At 37.7% G+C, this 11400-nt stretch overlaps 1 protein-coding gene across 5 annotated transcripts in view; it reads left to right on the top strand.

The window, feature by feature from the left end:
• The first annotated feature begins 2363 nt into the window (after positions 1 to 2363).
• The window catches only part of cemip (cell migration inducing hyaluronidase 1), a 203186-nt gene continuing 194149 nt past the window's right edge, over positions 2364 to 11400 (top strand). For 3 of the 5 annotated variants that reach the window (XM_077563841.1, XM_077563842.1, XM_077563838.1), the window contains exons 1-2: positions 2364 to 2507; positions 3056 to 3120. The gene's annotated coding sequence lies outside the window, so the exon portion shown is untranslated. Of the gene's footprint in view, positions 2508 to 2673; positions 2852 to 3055; positions 3121 to 11400 lie in introns of those variants that run through there. The other 2 variants (XM_077563839.1, XM_077563840.1) reach the window with 2 other exon arrangements.

The raw sequence follows: 11400 nt of genomic DNA, 5'->3' as shown, positions 1-11400 counted from the left end.
ACTATGTCACACATCAGAAGAAGTACAATGATGACTGGCGTATGTGACTTAACCCCTGTGAGCTATTTAAACAACACAAAAGACAGCCTTTTACACTTGGAGCTACATGAATGTTTCAATGAAATATAATTGAGAGACTAACGTGAATTGAAGCATACATCTATTATGGACATTTTTAACACATTTAAGCACTTGTCATTCATACAACAGGAAATATATAGCTTTATGTTAAATTAAATAGGCCCGGATTTCACACAGAGTAAGTAGATGTGTGAGTAAATTGAGACAAGATGGTCAATATTTAAAGCACAACTCAACAGGAAATCAGACTCTTGCTCTACCCCTCACTAAGATTTTAAATCAGCGTTGAAAGGGGGTGTTGCCTGGAAGACTGTTGCATTACGAATGGGAAGAGCGTTGGCCGTGATCTGGTTGTGACTGACAGGAACAGCGAAAACTATGATCTAAATAATTTCTATACTATGGACAAACTATGCTAAATAAACTACCAAATGCAATGCTAATACATCACTAACCTGAAAATGGGTATAAAGATGTTTGCAAAACACTAGCCTACTACTACAACAACTCGTGAAGGAGGCGTGTACGGAATTGAGCCAGTGGGTGGCAGAGCGACTTCGTCACACTTTATAAGTGACATAGTAACTGTCTTCTCGTATGAGAGGACAAACAGCCACATTGTGTTAACCCAGTGTTTACCCTAAGATGGCGCCAAGCACACGGTTTTGGCCCCAAATTTAAATTTTCAACAAACATGCTCTAAAATGTTGAAATAATGACCAGGACACGTAGGCAACATTAGTAGACACCAGTTTATACAGTTTACCAGCATAAAAGATGATTTAGTTTGAGTACCTCTTTAATTTTCATACATTTTGTGACGTTTGCAGTGGTGTGTACGACGGCGTATTAAGGCCACATATAAATATATATATTTTTAGAGGGTGGGGGCAATATTATGAGAAAAAAAACTAAATTTAAATGAAGTGGCAAATTTGCGTGAAAAAAAAACCCCTAAAAAACGTACAAGTAGCGTGCTACTTGGATGTTTGTGCCAAAACCTTTCGGGCGGGTTTTCAAATAAAGATATAGTAATTGCTTTAGCAGAGATTAACCATATGATGTTAAGCATTCACTCTTTGAAGCATTGGGTATGGCCAGCGACAAAGATGCCTCACTTTGCGAAGGTGTACAATGCTAAAGTTAAGTTAATTTGTTAAAATGTATATTTACTTGTATATTTATGTTTCCAGAATTATTATTTACACATTCATACACATTGGTATTTTTTTGTACAAGGAGCTAATTTGATGTGTCAAATCTACTGTTACCTAAAGTATGCTAGCTTCTGATTGGTTAGTGTTTAGTCAGCTGATAGAATATCAAGAAGTGTTGTCACTCTAGCTGCTGTGTATGATGAGTAAAGTTTAAATTAAGAATGAATCCATCTTGATCCTGCTTTTTTATTGTCCTATTAACCACCAACAAATCCTCACATTAGACTATAGCTACGCAACATTTATTTGTCATAAGTTTCTGAGTATTTGCGAGTTTTTGCTCGAAATATTACCCCCTTCTAAATATATATATATGGCCCTAATATGCTGTCCTAGGTGTGCAATGAGAGCTTTGAAATGAAAAATGGTTGGTAAACACTGCTGTAGCCTGCCTTAGATTCCTTGGTGTCCTTCAAGCACTCCATAAGTGTGTTTGACTGATTGTTAAGAATAAAGCAGTCATGAAAATGAAACATACTAAAAACATATAAATACACAAACTGATGAGTTGAGAATTCATGACATTCAATCACTCACTGGTTCTCCACATGGCAATGTGGAATGTGCACATAACCAGCTGTTTTGTTGCACATCAGGCAGTTAAAAAGAGCACTGCAGTTTTTTTCTGGTATGCAGTCTGCTTAAGTGGCTGGTGCCCAGCTGTCCCTTTTTAAAATGAAAAAACAAAAAACAAAAAAAACATACAAACAAAAAAAACAAAAACGACAGCCTAGTTTTCACAATGTCAATTAAAGACACCACCACCACCAAAAATGAGACTAACACATTCAAGCAAGAACGTTTGAACAAATACTGATCAGTTATTATATGTGAACGCACGACCGCACGCAAGCTCGCACGCGCGCGCGCACACACACACACACACACACGCACGCACACACGCACGCATGCGCGCGCACACACACACACACACACACGCACGCACACGCACACACACGCACACACATGCACACGCACACACGCACACGCACACACACAGACTCAAACAAGCGCCTTCAGAGACACGCGGTGGGCGTGTCTTTCCTCCTGCACGAGTAAATAGAAGCGCGCTTCTGTGCTCCCTGGTCGGGAAATGACAGTGTCTCTTCGCTCCGGTACCGGCACCAGCAATTGCACATCTGCTCCATCACTTCACGGCTTCGAACTGTCAGGTTCAGAGATCCGGCACAGGTTATTTGCCACTTTTCGGTAAGAATGTACCCCTCTTTAACCCTTGTCGTTATGATGGTTTGTATCCAATGAATGTTACTCTTTAACACATCCTGCATATAACCAATTGTGTCATACGTCCGCTTGGAGCCACAAGTGTGATATCTGTGTGTGTGTGTGTGTGTGTGTGTGTGTGTGTGTGTGTGTGTGTGTGTGTGTGTGTGGGTGTGTGGGTGTGTGTGCGTGCGTGCGTGTGCGTTTCACGCTCCTCGGCTCTAAAAATGCGGTTCTCGCTGTCTGCTGTCTGCTGTCTGGTGGTAGCTTCGGTGTCATTAACTGGGTAGTGAATTGTTGAACGCACTGTCATGCTAAGTTTGACGAAGGTAGGTTTGACACTCACCGTGCGTGCAAGTGCAAGCGTGATTTAACTAAAATTACCACTGTATAGTGCACAGAATGTTTCGCTTGTGCCTAGCACGGTATTCCCGTATTCTATTTAGAAATATAAGCCATATACTAATAAATAAATAAATAAATAAATTGAAATGCTTTTGATTTATTGGTCTACTGTACTGTTGTGTATGCAGTACCCAGTGGCTGGCTGACACCATAGGTAACAAGTGCAGTCTGCAGTGCACCCCACAAGTATAAAGTAAGTGTTATTTTCTCTTCTTGGCAATCAAGCAAATGAAGGGCTTCAGTCTTCTTGTTTTCGGGAATTATCTTCCCCGCCATTTTAGCCCACGTTTCCTACTCTTCTTAATGTTTGAAGAAGATAAAACAAAAAAAGTGGTATGTAAAAAAACAATGACAGTAAATAAAATACCACATGGGGTTAAAGCAAACAGATCAGTCAACAGAGTCTAGTAGTCTACAAAAAATAAAGTAATATTGAATCAAGAAAAAAAAGCTTCCCTTATACAAAAGAAAGAATGTCATATAGAGAATAAATAACACTGCCATATAAAATGAAGTTTTCAAGTAAAGTATCAAAGTAAAATAGATGGGCATTCCCTCCAACGATATTCATATTGATCAAAAATGTAATTTACAATTGAATGCTCTTACAAGAGCAATATCAGTGTTTATTTGAATAAGTTTGTGAACATAAAATAGGTCAAAAGGACAAAAAGAAACCAATAAACAAATGTACTTTAAAAGAAATAAGACATTTTACAGTCACAAGACACATTTACTAAATGAAGTTAAATCACCAAGATTAGGGCAGCTAACACTGTACTTGCTGTTAGTACTCTTATTTTGGAATGTGTTCTCACAACTTCTGGTGCACAATACTGAGCTGACTGATGCAAACTTGGAAAGCAACTGTAATTGTAGGAGGCTTTCCCATCATGCTTTGTTGCTTTTACGACTAACACTTGTGATTGTGTTTTGCCTCTATTATGTTTATCTTTGTACAGACAATGTTTAATATAATTATATGGTTATTATTTCAATTTGTGGATTAAAGTTTTGCTACTTTTGATATTGAATATTATATTATATATATATGTATATATATTATATTCTATATATATATATGCATATATATATATATATATATATATATATATATATATATATATATATATATATATATATATATATGCATATATATTGACCTGTAATATATTATACTGGCCTGTAATGAGTTGTAGATGTAGTTACAGTTGATTGACAATGAGACGTAACGTGGATACTCTTTATTTACGGGCGGATTTTAAAACGAGCAATTTCGAAACAAATGTGTTGGCTCCTCACCGCAGATTCGTAGCCTGAAATATAGGGCGGCCCACCGGGAAATGTCCCGCCCCTCCAGATAACATTGTATTATTGTTACGATCTTTTAGCATGATAATACACATGTAAAGAAATTTTCATACAGTTTTATCTCTTTCTCCAAGCATGGCAATGTGATACTACACAAGTGACGGAAACCACAGCTGGTTACTCTTTTTTAGGTCAGATTTGTCATTAAAGATTCATTCTAACTTTTGTGGCTACACAGTGAGAAATGACAAAAATGAGCACCCGTGCCAACAATAAGCTTCCCCAGTTGTGTGTCTTGGTCCTACATGCTGTAGCCAAGCATGTTCCTTCTCAGTCAGCCCTCTGCTGCAGCAGCAAGTGTCATTGTGCCATTGGTCTCCTCTGGAATAAAATGTGTGTTCAACAGCCACATGTTGGGAAGTAAATACATACATTTACTCTTTTTAGTTTTTGTGTGTTAGCGTGTATAGTTCCAACTGGTGATTTCAATTTGGCAGTCAATTTGCAGTTTCCCGCTATACTATTTTAAAATGGAAAACATCACTAGAACAGAGCCAATGAGTGGGCCTACTACACAGTGGAAAGGCACCTTATTAAAAATGACTAGGATTGCACTAAAACTTGCAAATGGTCCATTTGGAATAAAAGGACATGGTACTGTAATATGGAAGCAGTTCTTGGATGAGACATTTCTATCTTTTTCAATTCAATAATATACTGCATTTACATGAGCGCTGCACGATATTGGAAAAACATGCAATATGCGATATAGTTGTGGAATATAGCGATATCGATATTATTGTGATATTTAACTCATTCACTCCCAGACATTTTCACTGAAGCAACCCCCTTCGCTCCTGGCTGTTCTACTGGATTTTGACTGATTTTGCAAAGTCTGCAGAATATTCTGTTCTACTGCTATAAAAATATGGATCCTACCAAAAGAAAGATTAGAGTCTCTTCTTTCATCAGGAAAAAAAGTATATTTGTATCTGTTTCCGTTTTGCAGCAATTAGGATGAGAATAGAGCTAAGTTTCATCATTATTCACAAACCTGTTGAAAACACTGGGAAAAAGAGCTTGTTGCAACATAGCCCTGGCTGATCTCTTATACTCTGCTGCCACCTGATGGCCGTTTTTTGTAATAACTACCATTGCTTCAACCATTCTCTGTAGTTCTTTTATATGTTGTAGCATTAAAAAAACATTTTAAAAAAAAGTATAAATACGTCTTTGGGACACTTAAAACATTTAAAATGGAACATATTTATGTTTTTGGGTGCTAATAAGTTAAGAATAGGGTTGCGATGTTGGCCCATGCAATATGCACATCACCTGCAGCACCTTCATTTTTTTCTTTAATGAGACCCTCGAGTGCTTCCACTTTTTCACTTGCATTTTAGTGGCCGTGCTAAATACTTTAGCTAATGTTAGCACTATTGCTATCAACAGTTTTAAACAAGTAAACACTTATCACTATCTCCGGGTGACTACAGATCTGTACAGGTCTCCGTGTGTGACTTTGCACTCCATTTCCAAAGCCAATTGGCTTGTGCGAAGAAATGTATTTATTTTTAAATGTTGGTCAATATATGAATGTCCCGATTTTAAGTGCGCCGCACAGTGTCCCGCTACAAATAGTCTACAAATGCATCATCCGCACCGCACGCATCCGTGCCCGCCGGTGCGAAGTACTGTACATTAACTATAAAGTGCAATCGCACCGCCAGAAAACGCTCAGTTGCTCACCCCACATTTGGTGTTTAATGTACCATTTGCCAACATGTCTCTGATGTCTGTGGTGTGGACGCATTTCAATTTATATGGTGCTTTTGTTAAAATGCCCGTGCTAAATAGGCCTAAATATTTTAAAATAATATTATTAATTATAATAAATGCAATAACAATACAAAATTGGCATAATTTTTTTTCGGTGTTTCGGTTTTCGACCAAGCATTTCTCATTTTCAAGAGATGTCCGTGGCACTCTCAAACAGTGTGAGAGCCAAGAGCCGAATGGACGCCGTCTTGTCAGTTGGAGTGACCCCAAGCCACTTGATCTTTAGATGTGAGGCATATTTTATTCAGCATCTCCAGAAAATAACTCGTAAGTGTAACACAGAGTCGTGTTCTTTCTTGGCTCGCTCGCAGCTCTGGCTTCAGGCTTGCAGTAAAGCGGTGTCACTTTACAATCAATGCGCATTCAAAAACTTAACAAAAGAAAAACATTCAACGTCATTCAAAGGGGTCACTATAACACAATTTAGCAGTAATAAATTAAATAATAATGCATATATTTGTGGGGTCTGGCGTCAAGTTGTATTTTACCATTTTAAAAATGTGCAGAAGACTGCAAGTTACTTTATGTTAAAAATTAGATAGCTCTTAATATGAAAAGATCTTTTATGTTTCGTTTCCAGTAAAGTTGATTTATCAAACTATTGTCCATGCATAGACATGTTCTGGTTTTTATACTCCTTTAAATGCAGGAAGGAAGGAGCAGCGGAATCTTTCCTTCACGCAGTGTGGGTGTTAAAATCAAACCTGGAAGGAGCTGTGGGGTGCTGTTGGAGTGTTCCGTAGGGGTGGTCAGAGTTGACCAGTGTGGATGACAGGAGAGAGCTGAACTCTTTACCTCTTTGTCCAGCCTCCTTTTGCCCAGAGCAGATATGTCGTCCGCCCAACTGACCGCTTTGTCCACCACACTGAGTCATAAAAGTCTTCAGAAATGTCTCTTGAACAGCAAAGGACCTCAAGCAGGATGAGTCTGCTCTGATCTTTTCTGTAGAAAGTGTCTGTGTTGTCGCTGCAATTCAGTTTGTTTATGTGGAAACCCAGGTACTTGTAGTTCAGACCTTCTCAATGCGTGGATTTTCAACAGTGTAAGCAGAGAGTGACAGTTTTACAGTGTTGATAGAGTAGTAGTAATTTTGCTAGCACCATTCCACAAAGCCCTGCACAAGTCCTCTGGAGTCTTGATCATTTCGTCATTAATGAGGCTGACATTAATACAGTCTTATGATTTGTGTTTCTTTCAATGTTTAGTTTGGTATACAATCTGTTCAAGGAGCGTCTGGTGTGTGTGTTTATAGATCTAAATCATCTTCCAGATGGCAAAGTTAAGAAAAATAGGGCTGGTTGGGTGATAAGCGCGTTTGAGGATGAATGTGACCAGTGCAACTTGATTAATATTTATTACTTTTGGATTAATCCAATTCCAGACATGTTAATGAGGACAACATAAAAATAAATATCACTACAATATATATTTGTATACAGTGGACCCCTTTGTTTGCACGGAATAGTACTGCAAATAGCGAAAATCAGTGCAAAACGGACACCCATTGAAATGCACATTTTTATACTGTATATTTATAGAAAGACAACGCTGGATGGATGAGTGTGGGTGGATGAGTGCGGATGGATGAACTGATTGATTGAAGGCCATGAGAAACAATTGCCTAGTTACATGAGGAAAGCTGATCACCTCACAAGTAGACAGCTAGACAGACATACATCGCTAGAAAGCAATATTTGTGGAAGTATCTTCACACAAACGCGCGCACACTTACGCACGCAAGTGCGTCCTCACACACACACACACAAACACACGCACGCACGGATGCACAGTCGCACGCACACACACACACACACACACACACACACACACACACACACACACACGCACACACACACACACACACACACACACACACACAAAGTAGGAAACTACACATGTTTACGGTGTGTGACGTCAAAGAACATATGTTTAGTCTGCAGGGGCAGTACGGTTTGTGTCCTCACTTATCCATGTAGATAAGTTGTTTTCTTGGGTTGGGAGGGGCTGGTGCTTAGAGAGCAAGAATGAGCAGGAATGCTCTGAGGTGGGTGAATGGAGGAAAACAACACGTTGGCGGTGTTTTTAGAGAGAAATTTGCATTTTAATATGGTTTAAAGCAAAAAAAACAACTGATTTTGCACGATATGGGCCCCTTATATTAAAGTGTGTGCTTTTTTTTTTAAACTCAATTATATGTATTGCTGCTGGTAACACTGTGAATTTCTCCACTGTGGGATAAATAAAGGTGTATATTATTTAACCCTAACCTAATTCTAACCCTACAATGCACATCAGAATATATATTTACTGTATACTGTATTGACAACAAAAAACATTGCATTTGTTATTTGGTCCTATGTTCATTCATTTGTTTATATAGTTATAGTAAAATATTTTACAGTGTTCCCTTCTATAAACTAGAAAAAAGTAAGCCTGGAAGTGAGGAAGGAAATACTTTTTTATAAAATCCCTTCCTACTCACTTTTAAACTTTTTCATGAAAGCAATATGAAGAACATGACTTTTGGCAGCTGCAAAGCTCAAATTTTCCAGTCGAGGTTGTAGTTTCCACTCATGCAAACACACATAGAAAGACAAAGAGAAGTCCTGGCAGAGGGCTGGCATGAGGGATGAGGGCAGACAGCCATATGCCACATTTTACTTGACAAAACCATCAAGTTTTAAAGAAAATATGAGTTACTTCTGTTCAGGCCTGCGGGCTGCTCTTTGTGATGTGTTTTAAATATGAACAATAACTACTGCACTGTATGGGAGGTTGCATGGGCAGAATTCAAAACTAATATTTGAAGCATCTGTCAATGTCTTAATGAGATGTGAAATTGTTAACAGCAGTTGCTTGTCTGTCTCCACTAGCTCCACATATCTTTCCCCTAATACCATAGGGCAATAAACTAAATAAAAAGTGCAACACAACCTCCATGGAACGCTTAATGTAAAATAATTCATAGTACATATATATAATTGTGCTTGCTCTATGTTTGACAGAAAAATATGTTTGAATCTCATACCACTTGAGGTACTTGAATACAGTAATTCAGTAACTGTTTACAAATCTTAGTCCAGCCGATTTAACATTGAGATCAATCAAAATGATCTGTACATACACAGTACATACTCACAGTATATAGAACCAACAAATCCATTATTCATTAAATTAAATCTCTCAAATTCTATGACCTCGACAAATTTAAAACATCTCAAATAATGTAAAATGTATGTACAATAATCAGCTTTGCCACAGTATTCAGAAGTTATTCAAAATCAAAGAGGGCTGTTGGTATGAGTTAAGGGGCAACAGTGACTTGAAAACCCCCCAATAAGAACAAACATAAAGCAAATGCGTGTTTCTGTTAAAGGGGTTAATCTGTGGAACAATTATGAAACTGGACTGAAAAAATGTGAATCAATTAATGCATTTAAAAAGAGGTTTAAAAAGATAATGATACAAAAATATGTAAATCAGGTATAAATGTAAATACATTTGTACGGGCATGTATGTTTATATGTGTATATACTCATGTGCCTGTATGGGCTCACATATATCCAACAATTAATATTTGTGAATTTATTGTATTGTATATGGAGAGCTTTACTTAAAGTAAAGTAAAGTACCACTGATTGTCACGTCTATCTAAGTGGGATGAAATTCGTTCTCCGTATTTGACTCATCCACTGAGGAAGCGCCGAGCAGCTAGGGGCTTGCGCTCGGGGATCATTTGGTGATCTAACCCCCCAATTCCAACCCTTAATGCATTTTTATGGTCTTTGGTATGGCCTGGCCAGTGATAGAACCCATGACCTCCCAGTCTCAGGGCGGAGACTCTACCACTAAGCCACTGAGTTGGTCTGTCTCTGTCTCTGTCTCTGTCTGTCTCTGTCTCTGTCTGTCTCTGTCTCTCTCTCTCTCTCTCTCTCTCGCTCTCTTTTGCCTATATGTAATGGATAAGGGCTTACAACATACCAATATAAACATGTTTTGTTTATTTTCTATTCTTTAATTCTTTTGTTAGTAAATAAGAACAACTTATTAGTATATTAACATGATATAAGTATTAGGGAGTAGGACTAGATAATTTTTTGTACTTCTTCTACTCCTTTTGAACATGTAAATTATGATACGATTGATTAATTATTTTCTTTCTTTCTTCCTTTTTTTAAAAATGTTTTTTTTACTTCAACTTGTATTTTATATTTGTAATGTGTTTACCGGTATGTTTATATGTTCAACAAAACCAAACTAATACTTATAGACTAAGAACATTAAACAAAAAACTGTTTAACATATTACGTATCGGTAGATTAATATTTGGCCAGGTTTGTTATTACAAGTAATAACCCACCATGTAATCTCCTAAAATTTTATACTTTAGTGTAATGTCATAGTTTAAGATTTGATTGTTGGTGCATAATAACCCTTGCCCAGAGTCAAAAAATTTTGAGGATGGTTGAATGGATGGAGACACTGAAAAATAATTGCTATCATATCTCTTCATCCACTTTCTCACAGAGTTGACTGGTAAAAACATTGCTGTCAGCCTCAGGAGTGATTAGTAGATTTTACGCAGAATCACAGTAGGCATGGTGCTGTCAAAAGAGATAATAAAGCATGGTAGTGTACAGAAAAGAGCAGATCTCCACAAAAAAACCCACTGCTGTGCTAAGCCTGTGAACTCAGTTTTCATTTTAATTCGTATTTTAATTAATTTTTTTTATTTTTCTGGAGAGCTCAATATTGTTCATGCGGTAATTTTACCGATTTGACATGTCATCATCATTGCTCTCTTTTTTTTATTTTTTTAAATTAATTTTTATTTTGTATGTGGGTGATTATGTGCATGTGCGTGTGTATGTGTGTGTGTGCATGTGTGCATGTGTGCGTGCATGTGAGTGTGTATTCATTAGTTCACCTAAAACCTATTAAAAATCCCATACCGTTCACCTAAACCTAATACTTCAGAATCCAAAAACCCGAGGTTGTCAGGAGACCCGAAGAAGGATCAAAGAAAAGAAAGGAAAGTCAGATCCAGCACCGACCAGACATTACCTACTACCCACCGGTTTACCAACCAGAGTCTTTCACCAACCCCAGAAACATCTAAATTCCAACAAATTCGTCGTAAAAAAGGCCTCCAAACAGAGTCTAAATTTTTTCCACAAAACCCCCTACACTGCTGCGCTAAGCCTGTGAACTCAGTGTTAATAATGGTAGAGCACACTCACCTTTGCTTGATGGTGATCTAGCTTGCTCATCCACCTATACTTGCCAAGGTACGTGTTAAGACAAGCAAACCTCACTATCCGCG

The sequence above is a fragment of the Vanacampus margaritifer genome, chromosome 4, assembly GCF_051991255.1.
Source record: "Vanacampus margaritifer isolate UIUO_Vmar chromosome 4, RoL_Vmar_1.0, whole genome shotgun sequence".
Taxonomy (NCBI): domain Eukaryota; kingdom Metazoa; phylum Chordata; class Actinopteri; order Syngnathiformes; family Syngnathidae; genus Vanacampus; species Vanacampus margaritifer.
Note: the sequence above shows the minus strand (reverse complement) of the source record. Positions and strands in the feature narration are given on the sequence as shown.